The following is a 21,514-nucleotide window of genomic DNA, read 5'->3' as shown; positions in this document are numbered from 1 at the left end:
GCAGTTTGATGGAAATACACTCAGACTCTGAAGAGAGACTTTGCAGTTCACAACAATGAAAATCTCAAAACTCATAGTTATCTCTCAGAGTTTTACGTGGCTTGAATGTCAAGTTTTGAGAAAATACTCACCCTGTCCTTTGGAGGATGTGTTTGGTGGTCATTCTGTTAGATCCTAAATATAATCTATTGACTTTGTTTCATTTTTGGAGAAGGAAGAATGATTCTTCCACTTGCTCAGGTATTGGATGGAAGTCTCAAGGAGGGCACCTTTGTCTGAAGCTCCCTAATGTTTGTGACTGGAATTAAGGCTGATGCAGCTTCTCCGTTGATGGTGACTCTTCCACAATCAGAAGCCAGTCCCTTAGACTGTCTGAAAGGGGTGTGGCTCGAAAGTTCTCAGCTAGTTCTTGATGAAGATCCCCGAATATTTCTCCTGTTTATTGGTCAATTTCCATATTAAACATTTCTAATGCAGCATATCTTTCAGAACACTCCAGGTCAAGTGCGGCTATTTTGCATGGACAGGTTTGAGTGCTGCAATCGTTCTGAAGGGAACGGGATAAAATGAATTTACTCCAAGTGGGAGCTCAGGCAAAGCAGAAAGTTGTTTGAACTTACTTGTTTAAAAATGGGACAGTCCATGCCAATGCCAGAAAACTAAAGATGCTAATGTTCATTTCACATGTAACATGTATTTGCAATATTTGGATGTGCCCAGTGACATTGAGAGAGAGAGAGTGGGACTGATGTAGTGATATTGTCACTGGATTGGTAATCCAGAACATGAGGTTAACCATGTGGGTCAAGAGTTTAAATCTAAGCAGGGCATTTGGAAACATATAAATTCAATAAAATGAGAAATCAAAAAGCTGGTCTAATAGTGAATATGTAACCACTGGTGATTGTCATTAAAATGAATTTGGTTTACTAATGTCCTTCACGAAAGGACATAGTTGATTCTTACCTATTTTGAGAGCAAACAAAACATCCGACATCAACCTAAGCACCAGACAGGACAAACACAGCCTTGCCGACACTGTGATGTCCTCCTTATTTACATCTGGGGACTTGTTGCTTAATCGGAATAGCCTCTCCTATCTCTGCATCATGCACCATTAGGCTAATACTTCCCAGGTTATTTCCTCATATCTCCCCATGTGATAGTAATGCTCTTTCAGGTAATTTCAATTTTTCTCAGGAAGATAACCCAATCATTTATCCCAATTTTTGACAACTTCCTCATTGTCCCATTTAATTTGAGGAATGTCCAATTCAGAAGCCTCTGAACTTGGCTCTTCCTTCTGTGCTGTAATCATTAACACCTTCTCTTGCTTTCCTTCCCTGTCAAAATATCTTTTGAGTATCCCACAAGACACACTCTGTGAGATTTCTTCCAGTCTGGGGTCCATATCAAGTAGTTTACCTCACTCAATGTCCTTTCGATTTTATAAGATCCACTAAATCCTGCTTTTAAAGGTTCACCTATTACTGGAAGTACCACTAATACCTTATCCCTGACAGCAAAATAGCGATATTTTGATTTCTTATTCCACTTGCTGAGTCATTGTGAGCTGTGGTACTTTTAAATGCTGTCGAGTCAACTCGCTAGCTCAATTTAATCATTCTCTAAAATTTGACACATAGTCCAAATGGGTGGTCTCTGATTTCTGACATATTAATTTCTCCTTAATCAATTTTAGTGGTCCTCTCACTTCATGTCCAAAAACTAATTCAAATAGACTGAATTAGATGGATTCATTTGGTATATCTCTGATCATAAAAAGAACAACCAAATTCCCTTATTCCAATCATCTGGATAATCCTGACTATAAGCCCTCAACATGGTCTTTAGTGTTCAATGCCATCTTTCTAACGCTTCCTGCGATTCTGGACGGTACGCAGTAGATTTGAATTGTTTTATGTCTAAACTGTCCATAACTTCCTTAAATAGTTTGGATGTGAAGTTTGACCCTTGATTTGAATGTATCTCTGTTGGTAGTCTGTATCTAGTGAAAACTTTGAGTAATTCCTCTACAACCCTTTTAGCTGTGATATTGTGTAATGGAACAGCCTCTTGAAATCTTGACGATGTATACATTATTGTTGACAAATACTGGTTCCCACTTTTTGTTTGTGGTAGGGGACCTACTCAATCAATTAAGACTCTGGTAAAAAGTTCCTCAAAATCTGGAAAAGGTATTAAAGTTACAGGTTTTATTACCATCGGTGGTTTTCCAATCACTTGACATGCATGACATAGCTAGCAAAATTCAACTACATTCTTGTGCAGTCCAGTAAAAATGTCTTTGTATTTTAGCTTGTGTTTTCCTCACTTCTAAATGGCCTCCAAGTGGTGATTCATGTGCCACCTGCAACATTTCCTTTCTATACCCCACTGGCAATACAATTTGATGCATCTCTGCCCGTTTCTCATCTGCTTGAATATGTGATGGTCTCTTTTTCCTAATTAAGACATCATTTTTAAGGTAATAGCACACAGGGATAAATTCAGACTCCTTCTCTGTATATGCCTTTTGATACAATTGCTTTAAGTTTTCATCTTTCTGCTGAACCTCAATGAGTTTTGCACATTAAACAATCATTTGCATGATTATTTATTTATTCCTGTTTTATCTTAACTAACTGATTGAATACAGTCTCTGCTAATGCCACTTCAGATTCCTTATCTGTACCCTTTGATCTCTCCTCCTTCAACTGGGGACTCTGTGACCTCATTACTACACAAACAGGGAAGATTCCCAAGTAAGATTCTTGCAGTGCTTTAGTTGCTTGAGTATCCACAGGTCTTTCAACTACAGTAGGCAGCACACCTACCAGTGAATCAGCTGTATCATTCACAAGGACAAATTGTTTTCCTGGAACCGATACTTTGTCCAGTACTCCTATACACATTCTCCACTCTTTTCTAGTCACTCTAGCATCATTTTGCATAATTGAGCACTTTTTGTCTCACCATGAACTCTTGTTACCAGTAACTTTTCTGGCAATAGTCCTTCAGGAGTACATTCCTCCACATCCTTCAGCATCACAGACTGAGAGAATCCTGTGTCCCTTAATATTATAACCTCCTTACTTGCTACTCTAACATGAATAAACTTTACCTTTTCAGGTATATTTTTAAAGCAGATCTGGCATTTCTTCCTTAACCAACCTCTGATCAGCTTGTGCACTCTGATGCAGCTTTCTAGCTCCCACTGTTACCACTCCAACAACACTTCCAGGGTTATCCTGCTTTCCCACGCCTGGCTTTCCTGTGCTTTTCCTAGCCCACCAACACTGTGATTTCATGTGATATACTTTATTGCAATAAAAACACTGGAGCTTTTACCTTCTTCGTCCCCTTCTGGGGTTTCCTTTTTACGCTGTGATAAGGTCTCCTTATGATCTTCACTGAGATCTATCTCACCCTTTCCACAGGAGGATTTCTCTTTTCCCCAGCTTCTATCCCTCATGGATTGAAATTGATGTAGGAAGTCAGACCGTGATTTATGGACCAACTCATAATCATCAGCCACTTCAATTGCTAAGATTGCCATTTTAACTCTCTGCTCTGCCAAATGAATTTGCACTATGTCAGGCAGTGAATTTTTAAACTCCTCCAAAATAATTGTCTCTCTAAGGGTATTGTAAATTTGTTCTATTTTTAAAGCTCTTATCCACCTACCAAAATTACTTTGTTTAATTCTTTCAAACTCAATATAAGTTTGACCAGGGTCCCTCCTTAGATTCTTTAAACGTCTATAGGCTTTCTGGTACCAATTCATATGCGCTTAAGATTGATTCTTTTCCCTACTCATACTCCCCAGATACCTGCTCTGATAGCGATGTGAATTCCTCACTAGCTCAACCCACAAGTTTGGTTTGGATCAACAAAACTCACACACTGACTGGCCATTGCATTTGTTTAGATTCTTTTTCAAATGAAATGACAAGGGCTTCCACATTCTTCTCATTAAATTTAGGCCTTGTTTGTACATACTTAAACAGTTTCTCACTCGGCTTCTGACTGCCAGGGGCTTGCTCATCCTCACTCTCTTCCTCACTAAACCTACCTTCAGCCTGCATCTCCATCCTTTTGTGATGACTTCCCTTTTTAAGTGTCAATTTCTAAAGTTCAATCTCTTTGCTTTTTCTTTCTCTTCTGCTAGAGTTCTTCATTATCTTTCTTTCTCTGTGGCTAAAGCCCTTAATGTGTTTGCTTTTTCTCTCTCTTCTGATTTTAATTGTAATTCAAACTGTTTCATTTCTGCTGCCCTTTCCTTATCTCTCCCCTCTAACTCAAGCTGCTTCATTTACAATCGAATTCTTGCCATCTCTACAGATCCTGATAGTGTTTCCAGCAAATTTGAATACTGAGCTACTGCTGAATTCATCTCATCTTTCCTCACATTAGGAGGTAAATTCAACCCTAGCTTGTCTATTAATTCCTGCAGTTTGGTCTTATCTGCCTTTTGCAAAACCCCCGAGGTCACTTCTTCCACCTCCAGGAACTCCTTGGTGATTGAAAGAGCCATTGCCATCCGAACACGGTTTAAACCAACCAAATCAACACCCGAAATAAAAGACACTAGCAACTACCACTCGCTGTTTAAATCCCGCAAAAAGCCCCCAGTCTGTCATGGACTAGGTCTGACTGTAACTTTGCTATTTGTTTAATGAGGTGTACAGTGGATATTCCTGGAGTACATCAGCTTGGTCGACTGCCAGGTTTTAAACAAACAAAATTTATTTGCAAAATTATAAGATGAACTACAAAGAACAGAAAACAGAATACCCGATAACTTATCCTATCCAAACCCTACCTAATGATGCTGTTCTGAAAATTCTTGCAACAATCCCAGTACACAGATCCCGAAGCACAAACAGCAAACAATGGCACAGGCAGCATACAGTTCAAAATCAGAAGGGCAGAAGGACAGAGAGAAGGCTTCCAGTTTCCCCCATGACTCTACTCCCTCCCGTACTGAACTGAAGAGCTAGAGAGCTGGCCACGTCCCCTTGACAAGACCAAGTTTTCAAAAGGTCTTTAAAGCTTTTGATCTGAAGCAGTATTTGTTTCGGGAAACAACAAGGCCCAAGTGAACCATTCAAAGTTCAGGCACGATGGAGCCTGGCCAATTATCCCCTCTCCAAAAAAAAAACTCAAGGGCAAACTAACTTGTACCAGACCATTACTGTGACAACTGTTGGGGGCTTATAATCCAATCCAATCAAAGTGATCACCCCTTTCTTATTTTTAGTTCATCCATATACTAGACAATTACCCAGGAATATTCTGTCTAAGTACAAGTTGAATTCCCTAATCAAAAACATCATTCCCTCACCTCTCTTGTGCCCCTTTCTATCCTTCCAATAGCTTCAACATGCCAAGCATTAAGCTGCCAGTCATCATCCTCCCTCAGCCAAATTTCTGCAAAGGGTATGATATCCCAGTCCCATGTTCCTATCCATACCCTACATACATCTGCCTTACCTGTCAGTCCTCTTGTGTTGAAATAAATGTGTTTAATTCATTGTTTTTCCTCATAGCCCGCCATGCTCTTGCCTGCCTTGTTTATTGAACTTTATCCCTTTATCTTTTGTATCAGCCTCAACCTTCTCTCTTTTCTCATTGTTGCTCCCATCCCTGACCCCCATCAAGGTTTAAGAAAGTGCAGTCAGAGAGGAGAAGGGTATTATTAAGAAGGAGAGGGGTCAGAAGGGATTTACCAGGATGTGGCCAGGTATGGAAGGTTTGAGTAATAAAGAAAGGCTGAAATGTTTTTTCACTGGAGCGTAGGAGGTTGAGAGGTGACCTGATAGAAGTTTATAAAATAATGAGAGGTATAGATAGAGTTGATAGTAGTTGTCTTTTCCCTAAGATGGGGAATTTCAAGACTAGGGGGACATTTTTAAGGTGAGCGGTGAGAAGAGGGAGATTTGAACAAGGCATGAGGCAATTTTTTTTACACCAAGAGTAGTTTGTGTATGGACTATACTTCCTGAGGAAATGATGGATGTGGGTACAATTACAGTGTTTAAAAGATATTTTGATGGATATGTGAATAGGAAAGGTTTGGAGGGATATGGACCAAGAGCAGGCAGGTGAGACTAACTGAGTTTGGGATTATGTTCAGCATGGACTGGTTAAACCAAAGTGTTTCCATGCTGTATGAGTCTATGACTCTATGACCAACCAGAAAGAGGCTGGCAAGAAGTCAGGAAAGCCCCAGAGTGCATTGCGATCCGGAACAGATTAGTGTTGGATCTCCACATTTATTTCTGGAGAAGGTGGGACGTACAAGTGTTCTGGTTTGCTGAAGGTATTGCTGATTGTGATGATGGGATTTAAAACTAATTTTTGCAGGGGTCTGGGATACTAAATGGAGGTTCAGTAAAGGTTGTTGTACTGAAAAGTATTGAAGAACCCACCATTGCAATGCAGAAATTCGTGCAAATATATTCAAGTTAGTGCAGAATGGAGTGTGGCAAAGATGGATGGTATTTTTTAATGCAAGGAGTCTTGTGAGTAAGGCAGAGGAGTTGTGCGTGTTTATTAATGTATGAGGATCTAATATCATTGCTATCACAGAGATGGTTGTGGTTGAGGAAAGAACATGATTGTCAGCACAATATTCTGGGTTATAGAATCTTCAGGTGAGATAGAGGAGATGGGTGAGGGTGTAAAAGAGCTGGTGTCACCACATTGATCAGGGAGTCAGTTACTCCAGTAAGCAGGAATAATATCTTAAAACAAACACAAACAATGCTGCAGAACACAGAAGGTCTGGCAGAATCAATAGAGAGATAAACAGAGTTAATTAGTTGAGTCCAGTACAAGGCTTCTTCAGAGTTGAAAGTTGTAGGAAACTGGCCTTTATACTTTTGTCAGAGACAGAGGAGGGTGTAGGGGCCAGAGGACCAGTGCAAAAGACAGGGAGCAGCAGCAGCAAGAGAGAACAGCTCCTTCGGGTGATTGATGGCGGTTGCAGCTGCCATGGTGATCGGTCTTCCTGTGGTTTTTTTGTTTCTGCATGGGAGTCGGTTGGGGCAGGGCCCCATGCAGTCCCAGATCCTTGGCTGGCTCTGGCTCTAGCACTGAGGTCACAGATGAGGCCTGAGCCAGGATCCCGATGACTGGTGGCAGCTTCGCAGGGAGAGCAGTAGGTAGGAGATCAGGCCCATGGCTCCAGCTCAGACATAGAGGCTTGTGGGAGACATGGCAATGGCAGGGGTGGGTCCATAATTAAGAACTCAGAGCCCAATGACAAGACCCTGGAGCCCGTTACAAAGACCCTGGCTGATGTTAAGCAGTGAATGGAGGAGGAGCGGAGGGTATCAAGAAGAAGAGGGAAAGATGAACTCAAAAGCAGTAAAATTTTGCATTAAACTCAGTCTTTCAAGATGACGCTGAATGTGGTGACACATTGCATTTTGCACAAGAGAATACACTTTTTGTTGTATTTTTATATGCAATCATCACTCTTCCAAACCCACTGGTGTTTGTGATTCAGCCAAAAGATCATGCACCTAGCAAAGCTTCTAATGATCCAGCCAGATGGCTAAGCTGATCAGTAAATAACATTTGAAAGCAATGGAAGTTTTTCAGTAATTAGCTCTGGATCTCACACTGAGAGAGCCCTATCTAATCATACAATTCAGAATATTGCTTTACCCTATCAATAACCTACTCCAATACAGATGAAGACTTTTGAATATTAATGTGCTGCACTTTCAATTGGTGACTTGCTGATAGTCAGAGGCAACAGTGTAGGAACCATACTATTTAATAGTTACTTAACTTTTCCAACTATAGAACTATTACACCTCACTTTAGTAAGCATAGTTATAATTTAGGCGATAACATTTCAGGATGGAATGCTAAGAAAGCAATACAGATTTACTTCTCTCTTATAATCTTCTAACTTTAAACATTTGGTTAGAGGTGAGACTGCCAGATCAATGGACAAGCAATCATGTTTTTCCCAAATCCATGTACATTTCATCTTATATAGGGATTACAAAACTGCAGCCACACATTCAAAACTAATTAAAATTTCATTACGTAAAATGAACTCGGGTAGCAGGGGATGACAATTATATTTCTAATATGGGAGAAGACCTGCTCATTTTTAGAAGAATTCTTAGATAGCTTTTCTTTGGCTGAAGTTCAACTTGGTTTGGATTCACTTGGAAGCTATTCCTTTTAAAACCAGCGCTTTGCCCAAACCCTGAGGACAGGGAATGAATGCCCTTTGATCGTAACTGTTCTGAAAACAAATCATTTAACTCAATAGAAATGTTTAGTGTGGAAATTGAATGATTAGCTAAGTAGAGTTACACTTGTTATGAAACACAGTAAGAGGCTGACTTCTGACTCAACAAGAATAATCCATTCATGAGAAGTTGAAGGACTTTTGGCCAAAAGGAGTGTCCTCATTTTACTTCCAATTCTTGTGCAAGTGGAAGAATAGTTCATTGATGTCTGAAAATGGACCGAAGGCATTTATTTCTGTTCTTACTGAATGACAATCGGCCAAACTCTCCACAGGATACGGTGAGTATTTCAACAAAACAAAACAGTAAAAATCCATGTAAGACAATTTGAGATACTGTTGATTTGTAGATTTTGGTCATTGTGAATTGTAGACTCTCTGTGGACATCTGGCTGTTTCTAACCTGACAGACATTGCTGCTAAATAGAGAACTGCACCATTTTCCGATAGTTGTGGGAGTGGTGACTATACATTTCACTTGAGATCTAGTCTGAGAAAGATTAATGTCTGAGCTTGCCATTTCAATTCTTTCTCCCAGGATACTGCCAATGAACATGGTGCTGTGGGTGATGAGAATGTAGAACAGGGTAACTGGACTTCGAAGACTGATTACCTGCTCTCAATGATTGGTAATGCAGTGGGTTTTGGGAATGTTTGGAGATTTCCTTACCTGGCTTACAAAAATGGAGGAGGTATGGTAGAGAAATTAAAAATATCGGAGAGTAAGAAAGGCAGAACTAAATGGATCGATTTGTTGACTTATACTGAAAATTGTAGTTCAGTAAATAACAAATGTTTCTTGCACTAAAAATGATATAGTAAATAATGCAGAGTTAAACAATTTCAATGTGAACTGGTAAATTCAATCCCACAGCTAACAAGTTTGACTACTATTTTCTTATGAAGAGAGAGATATGTCAAGGTAATAGTTTAAAATTAGCAATGTGATGCATCAAATATATGCTATTTATAAACCAAAGTAAATGGTTCATTTATTAATTTGCAATGTATTTTCAATTGATATTGTTTAGAATGCATGAGCCATCCACCTCAGATATATTTACTGCATAATGTGTGAAATCCTCAGAATAGCAGGCTCCTCAGTCAGGCCCTGTGTTCAGGTTTGTACATTATCATCAAAACTGCTCAAATCAGGGCTCTTCACAACCCACACCATTGGATTGATGGAAACCAAGCGCAAATGTATAAGAAATGTCACAACATGACTGTGTAAAGTGACCTGAAAAGATATCTGATTGTGTTAGAGAGTGAAATTCACAAAACGGGAATTTGGACATTCGTAGAGATTTCAGGGTAAATTTTAATCCACCCACATAGTGTAAGCATGGAGTTTCACTTGAAAATTGAAATCCTTTCCGCTATTTTCCAGGTGCATTCCTTATTCCCTATTCTGTCATGCTGGCCCTTGTTGGGATACCATTGTTTTTCTTGGAGTGTTCCTTTGGTCAGTTTGCCAGCCTTGGGCCTGTTGCAGTGTGGAGGGCTGTGCCTATGTTACAAGGTGAATGTTTATTTTATCGATACAGTCACAGCAAATTCAGAAAAGTAATAGTGTTGATTTAATAAATAATAACAAACCTCCCTTATCTGACAAAGGTTAAAGCCAAGCTTGTGAAGTAATGTTGCACTCTGATCTACCATACACGTTATTAGATGTGGTACATGCTGTCTAATGGTTTTTGGTTCATAGTTTGTCAGGTTTTTTTATAAAAATGATGAATTGAAACCCAGGATTCGGGACCTAACACAGCAGAGTGACATCACTGGTAAGGCATAAGTTCATTGGTTGATAATAGCTACTAACATGACTATTATTGGCTACTTTCAGGTTGAAGGTAAATAAGGGAAATATTTAAGGTTACAAATTAAAAGATCAGTTGGAATTTTTTGAAAAAAACCAAATTAAGAACTTTTTAAATAAAATCGAGATGTAGGGCTAGACAATATCTTGTAACTGCATGAAATTGGAGTTGATGGACCCTACTGAGGAGCTGAAAATGTGTTGCTGGAAAAGCGCAGCAGGTCAGGCTGCATCCAAGGAGCAGGAGAATCGATGTTTCGGGCATGAGCCCTTCTTCAGGAATGAGAAGAGTGTGCCAAGCATTCTAAGATAAAAGGTAGGGAGGAGGGACTTGAGGGAGAGGTGTTGGAAGTGCGATAGATGGAAGGAGGTTAAGGTGAGGGTGATAGGTTGGAGTGGGGTTTGTGGCGGAGAGGTCAGGAAGAAGATTGCAGGTTAGGAAGGTGGTGCTGAGTTCGGGGTTGGGACTGAGACAAGGTGGGGGAGGGGAAATGAGGAAACTGGAGAAGTCTGAGTTCATCCCTTATGGTTGGAGGGTCCCTAGGCAGAAGATGAGGCACTCTTCCTCCAGCCATCGTGTTGCTATGGTCTGATGATGGAGGAGTGCTGTGAGGAAGGCATATGGTGTACTGGGCTTTATTGGCAGAGGAATTGAGTTCCGGAGTCCTGAGGTCATGTTGCAGTTGTATAAGACTCTGGTGAGGCCTCATCTGGAGTATTGTGTGCAGTTTTGGTCGCCATACTATAGGAAGGATGTGGAAGCTTTAGAACGAGTGCAGAGGAGGTTTACCAGGATGTTGCCTGGAATGGTAGGAAAATCTTATGAGGAAAGGCTGAGGCACTTGGGGCTGTTCTCATTGGAGAAGAGAAGGTTTAGGGGAGATCTGATAGAAGTGTATAAGATGATTAGGGGTTTAGATAGGGTAGATACTAAGAACCTCTTACCGCTAATGGAGTCAGGTGTTACTAGGGGACATAGCTTTAAATTAAGGGGTGGTAGGTATAGGACAGATGTTAGGGGTAGATTCTTCACACAGCGGGTTGTGAGTTCATGGAATGCCCTGCCCGTATCAGTGGTGAACTCTCCTTCTTTATGGTCATTTAAGCGGGCATTGGATAGGCATTTGGAAGTTATTGGGCTAGTATAGGTTAGGTAGGATTTGGTCGGCGCAACATCGAGGGCCGAAGGGCCTGTACTGCGCTGTATCCTTCTATGTTCTATGTTCTATGAGTCCAAGGACCTGCATGTCCTTGGCGGAGTGGGAGGGGGAGTTGAAGTGTTGAGCCACGGGGTGGTTGGATTGGTTGGTCTGGGTGTCCCAGAGGTGTTCTCTGAAATGTTCCGCAAGTAGGCGGCCTGTCTGCCCAATATAGAGGAGGCCATATCGGGTGCAGCGGATGCAGCAAATGATGTGTGTGGAGGTGCAGGTGAATTTGTGGCAGATATGGAAGGATCCCTTGGGGCCTTGAAGGGAAGTAAGGGGGGAGGTGTAGGTGCAAGTTTTGCATTTCTTGCAGTTGCAGGGGAAAGTACTGGGAGTGGAGGTTGGGTTGGTGGGGGAAGTCATGGAGGAAGTGGTCTTTTCGGAACGCTGATAGGGGAGGGGAGGCAAATATATCCCTGGTGGTGGGGTCCGTTTGGAGGTGGCGGAAATGATGACGGATGATATGAGGTTCAATGTGACCACATCTGTGACAAGTGTTGGTTTCTCTTGTGTATGACCTGTCCTTCTTTGTGTGTGGCTGCATCAAGCTGTGTGTAGCTCCTCAGTACACAAACACTAAATCTGACTATGTACTGAGGTTCTACTTGTCCCTGGTGTTGTGAAGGATGGGACTGGTCTTGTTGCTGCAGACTGCTCCAAGGAATTTGACTGTTCCATATCGCTTTTCCTTTGTGAAGAATTTCAAAACACTTCTCATCACAGGTCTATTAGGAAGAGGTCAGTATGTAGCATCCTCAAGACCCTGTTGGAAAAGAACAGGTTAGTCAGCAGACTGTCAAAGTCATTTCGCAGAATGCCTCATCGCCAGAATTTTCCAACAAGCACCATGACATCACTTGACTCATGGTGAGAAGGGCAGTACCTGTGAGATTCTTCACGTACGCCTGGATTGTCTGCACCACTGCATGCTGCCTACAAAGCGGTTTAAGGAGGGGGAGTTTGTGACTGTCTCACATCTCCTGCTGGAATATGCCTTTGCAAAGAGAGACTGGAGAGAGATGCCACAACTGTGTCACTCGCCCATCTCCACTGACTTGCAGCTGTCTGCACTGGACCTGCTGTTATAGGAGTCACCATTCTTCAGGCGCCATCTCATCACTGCTGGGCCCATTTCAATGCTGCCTCCAATACTGGGTAGACTGTTGGGCCCCACAACCAAGAGTTCCCACTCCGGGCCTCCCGTGATTCCAGCCAGGAGTCTCCTGCTCCGCTGATGCCTTGGTGACACCAGGTGTCCCCGCTCTGGGCCTACTGCGAGCCGGAGTGCCTCATTCCACTGACAGGCCAGTCTGCTGGTGTGCCAAGATTCCCACTCCAGCCACCGTCCTCCAATATGCCAGCACTGGCACCTTAAAGAGTCCATCACCTCCGTCTCCGATTGCTGGAGGAGCAGGGGAATGACCTTGCTACCATCACTGCCACCTCCAATTACCGGAAGGCTGTCACCACTCCGTGTAAAGCCTGCTCTTGTTGCCTCTGACCAACCCACCAAAGAAACGAGAAATGAAAAGAAAAAAAATCAAGAGAGAGCAGAAATTAAAAGATTTTTAAAACGTAGATGGAAGTGGATGAGCTCTAGATAAGAGTCTGCATGCAGCCCTGCTACACTGTCGCCATCTTGGAAAATTGAGGGTTTGCAGAGCAAAAATGACCCTGACGAGAGTTTTGTCCTGGCCTCCCAGCAGCAGTCAGGGTATGGGTCAGAAAATAAATCAGGAGGTAGAAAAGGCATGTAAAAAATGATGCACAATTGCAGTAATCATGGGAGTCTTCAATATACAACTGGACAAGGAAAATCAGGTTGGTAGGGGATCCAATAAAAAAGGGATTTGCAGAATGTCTACGAGGTGATTTGTTGGAGCAACTTGTGATAGAGCCCTCCAGGGGACAGGCAATTCTGGATTTGGTGCTATGTAATGAGGTAAACTCGATTAAGGAGCTTAAGGTGAATGATCCATCGGGAGCAGTGGCCATAATATGATAAAATTCACCCTTCAGTTTGAAATGGAAGAGCAGGAATCTGGTGTAAGATCTTTACAATTGAGTCAATGCAACCAGAAAGCCATGAGGGAGGGGCTGACCTGAGTTGATTGGAAGGGGACCATAACAGGGAGGACGGTAGAGCAGCAATAGCAGGAGTTTCTGGAGGTAGTTTGAGGGGCAAAACAGAAATTCATCCCAAGGAAGAAGAAACATAGTAAAGGGAGGATGAGGCAACCACGGCAGACAAGGGAAGTCAGGAATAGCATAAAAACACAAGGAAAAGCATCCAATGTGGTGAAAATTAGTGGGAAGTCTGGAAATTTGGAGGCAGTTAAAAACTAGCAGAGGATACTTACAAAAGCAATAAGGGGGAAGAAGATGAAATCTGACGATAAGCAGATTGTAATATAAAAGAAGATTGCAAGAGTTGCTTTAGATGCATAAAAGGTCAGAAAGAGGTGAGAGTGGACATTGGACCATTAGAAAATGAGGCTGGGGAAGTAGTAATGGGGAACAAAGAAATGGTGAAGAAAGTGAATAGGGACTTTGCATCTGTCTTCACTGGTGGAAGGCACCATTAGTGTGCCAGGATGTCAAGAGTCAGGAGGCAGAGGTGAGTGTAGGGGCCATTCCTGTGGGGAAGGTGCTGGGGAAGCTGCAAGGTCTGTAGGTGAGTAATTCAGCTGGGTCAGATGGACTACACCCCAGAATCCTGAAGGTGATAGCTGAGGAGATTGTACAGGCATTGTTGGTGAACATTCAGGAATCACTGGAGTCAAGGAAGTTGCCAGACAACTGGAAAATGGTTAATGTAACATCCCTGTTTGGGAAGGTATGGAGGCAGAAGGGAGGAAACTATAAGCCGGTTAGTCTGACCTTGATCATTTATAAGATTTTACAGTCCATTATTAAGGATGAGATTGTGGAGGGTTTGGAAGTGCATGGTAAAGTAAGGCTGAGTTAGCACAGCTTCATCGAGGGTAGGTCATGTCTGACAAGTTTGTTAGAATTCTTTAAGGTGGTAATGAGCAGGTTAGACGAAGGAGAACCAATGGATGTGATCTATTTGAATTTCCAGAAGGCCTAAAATCATGAGCCATGTATGAAGCTGCTAAATGGGATAAGAGCCGGTGGTGTTAGGGGCAAGGTCCTGACATGGTTAGATTAGTGTGGAAATAGGCCCTTTGGCCCAACAAGTCTACACTGACCCTCCAAACAGTAACCCATCCAGACATGGATAGAGGATTGGCTGACTATCAGAGGGCAGAGATTAGGAATAAATCCACCAGTTCCACAAGGACTGTTGGGACCACAACATTATACATTAACAATCTGGACAAAGGGACTGTGGGCATCGTTGCTACGTTTGCAGTTGTTGCAAAGATTGGTAGAGGGACAGGAAGGGCTGAGGAAGTGGGAAGGCTGCAGAAGTACTTACAGTAGTGAGGAGAGTGGGCAAAGAAATGGCAGATGGAATACAGGATGGGAAATTGTGAGAGTTATGCAATTTGGTAAGAAGAATAGAAACAAAGACTATTTTCAAATTGGGGAAAGGCTTTGGAAAACCGAAACATAAAGGGTAGGATTTTAGGATTCCCTTAAAGTTAACATGTAGGTTCAGTTGGCAGGTAGGAAGGCAAATACAGCGTTGACATTCATTTCAAGAGGGTTAGGATATAAGAGCAGAGATGTGCTGCTGAGGTTCTATAAGGCTCTGGTCAGACGGCATTTGAAATATATGAAAATGTTTGGACCCATGTCTCAGTGAGGATGTTCTGGCCTTGGAGGGGTCCAGAGGAGGTTTACAAGAATGATCCCAGGGATGAAGGGATTGTCAAATGAGGAACAGTTAAGGGCTCAAAGGAGCCTAGGAGGATTTATAGAATAATGACATTTACAGAATAATGAAATTTACAGAATAATGAATGGTCTGAATAGAGTAAACCTGGAGAAGATGTTTCCACTTGTAGGAGAGACTGGGACATGAGGGAACAACCTCAAGCTGAAGGGACAACTCATCAGAACTGAGATAAATAGGAATGTCCACAGCCAGAGGGTGGTGACTCTGTGAAACTCATTGATGCAGCAGGTTGTGGAGACCAAGTCATTGCGTATACTCAAGACAGAGATAGATAGGTTCTTGGTGGTAAGGGGTTCAAGAGTTATGGGGAGAACTCAAGAGAATGAGGTTCAAAAATATATATCAGCCATGACTGAATGACAGAGCAGACTCAGTGGGACGAATGGCCTAATTCTGCTCCTATATCTTATGACCTTATGGCCTAAGACTGGGCATGTGTGATTATCACCACTCACAATGATAATGGTGTCCTAAAGAATTAGTGAGAGGGCATATAAAGGTGAAGACAAGGAGCATCATTCTTGTAATCTAGACAAAGAACTACAACATAATTGACATTTCCTGTTTAATACAAAAAGCCTTTGAAATCTTTACTGTTGAACACTGAATGTTGAAGCAGCCAACATAATCGATTAAACAAAACCGATATTTCCCCAAAGGTGTGGTCAGCCACGGCAGTCTCCCTGTTCTGTCCTGTGCTCACTGAAAGAAAATCCAATTTGGTTGAATGACCAGCCAAATGCATGTCAAATACATTATTTTAAATCAATAATTCACAAACCAGACTCCCCTGTTCTTTCTTCTGTTTTCAGGTGTGGGGATTGCTATGATGCTTCTGATTACAATGTCCAACATTTCGTACAACTGCATCGTTGGCTACAGTCTATACTACCTGTTTGCTTGCTTCCAATCACCCCTACCATGGGCAGACTGCTTCAGTTGGTGGGGAGCAGATGAAACATGCAGCAGGACTCCCAAAGGTACAGTGTTAGCTTCTACTGGGGAAAGTGTACACACTGACTGTTCATTGTTCATTCTGTCAGTCTGAGTGAGGGAGAGAGATGAACAATAGTTTCAGTGACCATCCTCATTGTGGCCATACAGCAGAAAGACTCGGATAGAAAGCAGCAGCAGGAATCATGGCACTGAGTCACTGGAATAGCAGGACAGTCAGTCAGAAATAAATAGTGAAACATCAGAATTTAACAGTCTTTCACATGTCTCACGTTTACTTTCACCTTGTCAATAAGTCTGTGTTGTGTTCTTTCTGACTGCGTTCATTGTTTGGATCTCTCTCCATCCCTGTATTGTGTCTCACACTGTCTCCCTTCTCTGTCTATTACTGTGTTTTTTGCAGCTATCATTTTCTTAACTTATTCTCTTTCTCTGAGTTTTTCCAAATATCGATCATCTCACATATATTTCTTACACAGTCTGACTCTAAGACACACAGAGTTTTTGTTGCAATTATTTAAATGTCTCATCTCTTTAATTTCATCTCATCTTCCACAATAACGGTTATTTTTGAGCTAAAATTACAATGTAATTTTTGAAAACAGTTGTTTCATCTTATCCTTGCGATTTATGTTATTTGAAATTTCATTTTTACATTGCTAGTTTCTGAAAGTGAATTGATAAGAGTACATTCAACAATGTGGTTCATCTGGGCTCAGAGTAATTATGGATGTCCGTAAGACCAAAAGATATAGGAGCAGAATTAAGCCAATTGTCCCATCAGGTATGCTCCACTATTCGATCATCACTGATATGTTTCTCAAACTCATTCTTCTGTCTTCTCCCTGTAATGCTTGATCACCTTACCAATTAAGAACTATTTTATCTCTGCCTTAAATTCACCTAATGACTTGGCCTCCACAGCCCACTGTAGCAATGAGTTCCATAGATTCATCACTCTCTGGCTGAAGAAATTTCTCCCCACCTCAGTTCAAAAGGGTTATCCCTCCACTCTGAGACTGTGCCCTAGGATCCTGGCCTCTCCTATGCATGGAAACAACTTCTCCACATCTACTCTATCCAGGCCTGTCAGTATTCTTAAAATTTCACTGAGATACACCCTCAAGGAAAGACACAGAGTCCTCAACTGCTCATCATGTGATAAGCCCTTCATCCCCAGGATCATTCTTGTAAACCTCCTCTGAATCTCTTCCAATGCCAGCACATCCTTCCTTAGATACAGGGCACAAAACTGCTCACTATATTCCAAATGAGGCCTGACCAAAGCTTTACACAGACTCTGCAGTACATCCCTGTTCTTGAGTTCTAGCTCTCTTGAAGTGAGTTGCATTTGCCTTCATAACTGCCAATGAAACTTGCATGCTAACCTTAAGGGAATCCTGAACCAAGACTCTCAAGACCATGTGTACTTCAGATTTCTGAAGCCTTTCCTAATTTAGAAAATAGTCTATGCTTCTATTCTTCCTACCAAAGTGCACTTCCTCACACTTTTCCACATTGTATTCCATCTGCCACTTCTTTGCCCACTCTCTTAATCTCTGTAAGCCTTCTATAACCTCCTCACTTCCTCACCACTACCTGTCCCTTCACTTAGCTTGTCTCATCTGCAAACTTAGCAACAATGCCCTTAGCTCCTTCATCCAGATTGTTAATGTATAATGTGAAGGTCCCAACACTGATACCTGCAGAACTCCACTAGTCACCGGCTGCAATACCCAAAAAAGTCCCTTTATCACCACTCTCTATCTTCTGCCAGGCAGCCAATCCTCTATCCATGCCAGTACTATGCCCCAAATGCCATGTGCTCTTATCTTATTTAACAGCATCCTGCTTCAGTCACCAATTAGCTGAAAGGCTTTTAAAATTAAATGCATCACAAACTAAATATAAATACATTCTTTTTGTGTGTAACCAAAGCTAGAGAAGGAGACCTTCTTTATGAAAATCCTCCACCTCACTAAGAAAGCTTCAGTACAATCAATAATTAACAATCTGCTCTGAAAACCCTGCACATGGCTTCACAGCTGTGACACCCTGCCCCCAACTTCCTCTGGAAATGTGATATCACCCCCAGTTCTCTGCCGATATGAAACTTGTCCCCACCCTCCCATTCACTGTTACCATTGGACTCCATCCCCCTCCATCAATGTTGTTGCTACTGGAACCGACCAATAAGACTGCTCCCTTCCCCCCAAAAATTCTCCTATCATCCTCAAGTTACCCTCAACGCTGGACTATTTAGCAAACTCCATTGGTATCCTGCACCATGGCATCTTACCCACTTGGCACCCTACACCTCCTCAGCTGGCACCTTATCCACCTGGCAACCTGTCACCCTGCTCCTATCCACATGGAATTTTACATAGTTCTCGATTTGCATATCTGCACCCTACCTACATGCACCCTATTTAGCTGGCACCCTTTTCCTATCAGTTTAGCACCTTCCCTTCCCTGCACCCTAACACACATTTATGTTATGAACTTCCTGTTTGACAGCAGCTGTCAGGAACATTAAAATGTGAGAAGACAGCAGTTGTGAAAAGGGGTTTTGTTTTCCCCTGGCAGGCTCTGTGCTGTGAAAGCACTGTCAGATTGAAAATGTGGCTCCCCATTTCTGAGAGAGCCCTGAGTTGAATCTACCGCTCAGAACTGTGGAGCTCCATTCATTCATTTTGTAAAACAAGGAGTGGTGTAGCAAGGTATGTGAGACTCTCCTTCCCTGGATAATCCAGCCCATTATAATCCTTAAAGTCTTCTCCAATAACTACTACTGAATACTTTTGAAGTAACTTTTTATATACAATACCATTTTAATTTGGTTTTCTAATTACTTTTATGCAGACTTTTATCCAACAAGAGATTAAGCAGATTGAGCACCAGAGCAGGACTGTGCTGAGAGTGAGTGCACGGACTGTACCTCTGTGTTCTGATCTATGCATAACCTTACCCATGTAATCAAAAGGATTAACTAATTCAGTCAGAGTGAAACAGTGACCCTGGTTATATTGAAATGGAATGTATAATACTGAAACATATTTTCCAGAGACTCTCTGCAATCTCACGCTGACTGATGGATATTTTGAAATCGTTAATATAACACAGCTGCAGGAAAACAATGGATCTTGTCCAAATGGATCAGAAATCTCCAATCCTCACCAGGGCCCGAGTGAGCAATACTGGGAGTAAGTACCTTGCTGCAGATAGCTGCACCAATAACCTATTGGGCCAGTAACTCCACTTGGGTTGGTTAGTTTGTTTATATGTGTTTAATGAGAGAGAAGTTGTTTCATTTTGATTGAGGTATTATTTACATTGCACACTTGTTACAAAATGGCATCATGGGAAGGAAACTTTTACTATTTAATATTCCTCTGGTTTCTAAGCATTGTAACTTTGACAATATTTATAAAGCAAAACACTTTTCTTTGTTTTATTGCTCTTCAAGGATAATATTCATGACCAGAATTCTTAAACATGAAATGGTTAGAATCATGTGTGACTGATGTTCATTTCTCTGCTTTTAATTGTAATAAGTTATTATTTTAACACACAGTCCTGGGACTGGATTTAGATTAACTGTCTGGAGGTAGATACCATGTGTAGGAAGATGAAGGAGCTGAATTCATTGGAAGACATAGTGACTAAACCAGATAGGTTTCACAGTGCATTGTGAAGCAGTCAGTGAAACATTGTCAGAAACAGCTCTGCAGGGAATCTCCAAGTAAAAAGTGAGGTCTGCAGATGCTGGAGATCACAGCAGAAAATGTGTTGCTGGTTAAAGCACAGCAGGTCAGGCAGCATCCTGTTCCATGGATGCTGCCTGACCTGCTGTGCTTTAACCAGCAACACATTTTCAGCTGCAGGGAATCTCATCAACTTGTTTGAACAAAGCTTTACATTGAAAAATATCAATACACACGAGGAAAAAAATGTCATACAGAATATCAAACTTCACATTTATTTCTGAGTGCAAGAATCAAAGCTTCTATAAATCAAAAATTAATTTAGATATTACACAACTCTGTTTGTTAAATACATTGATGCACTATGTCTAAAAACATCTGTGTGTAATGCAGAGTGTCATGTTTTTGTTCTTATTTTCTGTAGTAAAGCAGTTTTACGCCGTTCCAGTTCAATGGATGAGACTGGGGAGGTAGTCTGGTATTTAGCCCTCTGTCTGCTTCTTGCCTGGCTAATAGTTGGGGCAGCATTATCAAAAGGAATCAAATCTTCAGGAAAGGTAAATGATTGGTGATAAATAGAGTTAAAACTCGTGACAAAGTAACAGTAAAGCTAGAAACGATAAATAATTTGTGAAGTGTCTGGTTTATCTCCCAGGTGATGTTAACAGTGTCTCTGTGGGAAATGGGAGATTCATAATTCATCAACACTTCAGGCCTGAGGGAGATCTGAAGAACGTTCTCCTGAGGGAAAGAACAGCAACTTCCCCAAATCCCTGCAATGTGTCCCTCATTCTAAGGGTTCGCTCACTGACACTGGAATTCTGGGTGAATTTCCAATTGCTGTGGAAGGCTGAGGAAGGATTGGGGGTTGGGAGGGAGTGGGGGAGGGGGGTGTGGTGGCGGTGATGGGGAAGGATAGGATCAGAGTTTTATTTGAGTGAAATGAGATTTGTCTGGACATGAGGATGGGACTGAGACCTGAGGAACAATCATTAGGTAAAAACAATAAAATGCTGGTAATGCTCAACAGCTTGTGAAGCACCTGTCAAGACAAACCGAGCTAATCTTTCACTTCCATGGACTTTCATCTGACCGAGAGAAATAAATAGCAGTTTAAGAGGTTTCTTAAGACAATGGACATGGGGAATATGGTTCGGTCAATAAAAGGAAGATTCTGTGATAGGTTGGAGGACAACAGAGGTTAACTAATAAAGCTCTGACCTTCATCCCCGTTGTATTGTTGGATAGGTTCCAAACCAAAGAGCAAATGTAATTTTAAGGCTGTTAGAAGAATCACAACATGTGACATTCCAGTGTAATGTGCCTTTAGTAGTTATTAATGTTGAAGGAATATGTTGTAACAGCTGTGTAGCAGTTACTGTGGGTGGAATCTGTTAGTGACATGAGCAGCCTGTGCTAAGGTGAGATTTAATGCAGAATCAGGTGAGAAATCTCATAAGGTCCAACTTGACGTCAGGAACAACTTGCTGTGTCTTTTATGTACCTACCCAGTGAGGAGGTGAGCTTCTTGGGTAAGAATTACCTTTAACTGATTCTTTTCATTGTGTAATTTCTGTTATTATGTCTGAAGACCTGTGTCCCCTTAAGAAGGGTTCGAGATCAGTCAAAGGAATCGACAAATGCGGTCGATTCAAAAAACAAGGGTCATTAGTTTATTCAGTTAAG

The 21,514-nt window shown here is 41.7% G+C and overlaps 1 pseudogene; it reads left to right on the top strand.

The window, feature by feature from the left end:
• The first annotated feature begins 8,849 nt into the window (after nt 1-8,849).
• Nucleotides 8,850-21,514, top strand: part of LOC132820027 (sodium- and chloride-dependent neutral and basic amino acid transporter B(0+)-like) — a 640,602-nt pseudogene continuing 627,937 nt past the window's right edge.

The sequence above is a fragment of the Hemiscyllium ocellatum genome, chromosome 11 (genome assembly GCF_020745735.1).
Source record: "Hemiscyllium ocellatum isolate sHemOce1 chromosome 11, sHemOce1.pat.X.cur, whole genome shotgun sequence".
NCBI lineage: Eukaryota > Metazoa > Chordata > Chondrichthyes > Orectolobiformes > Hemiscylliidae > Hemiscyllium > Hemiscyllium ocellatum.
Note: the sequence above shows the minus strand (reverse complement) of the source record. Positions and strands in the feature narration are given on the sequence as shown.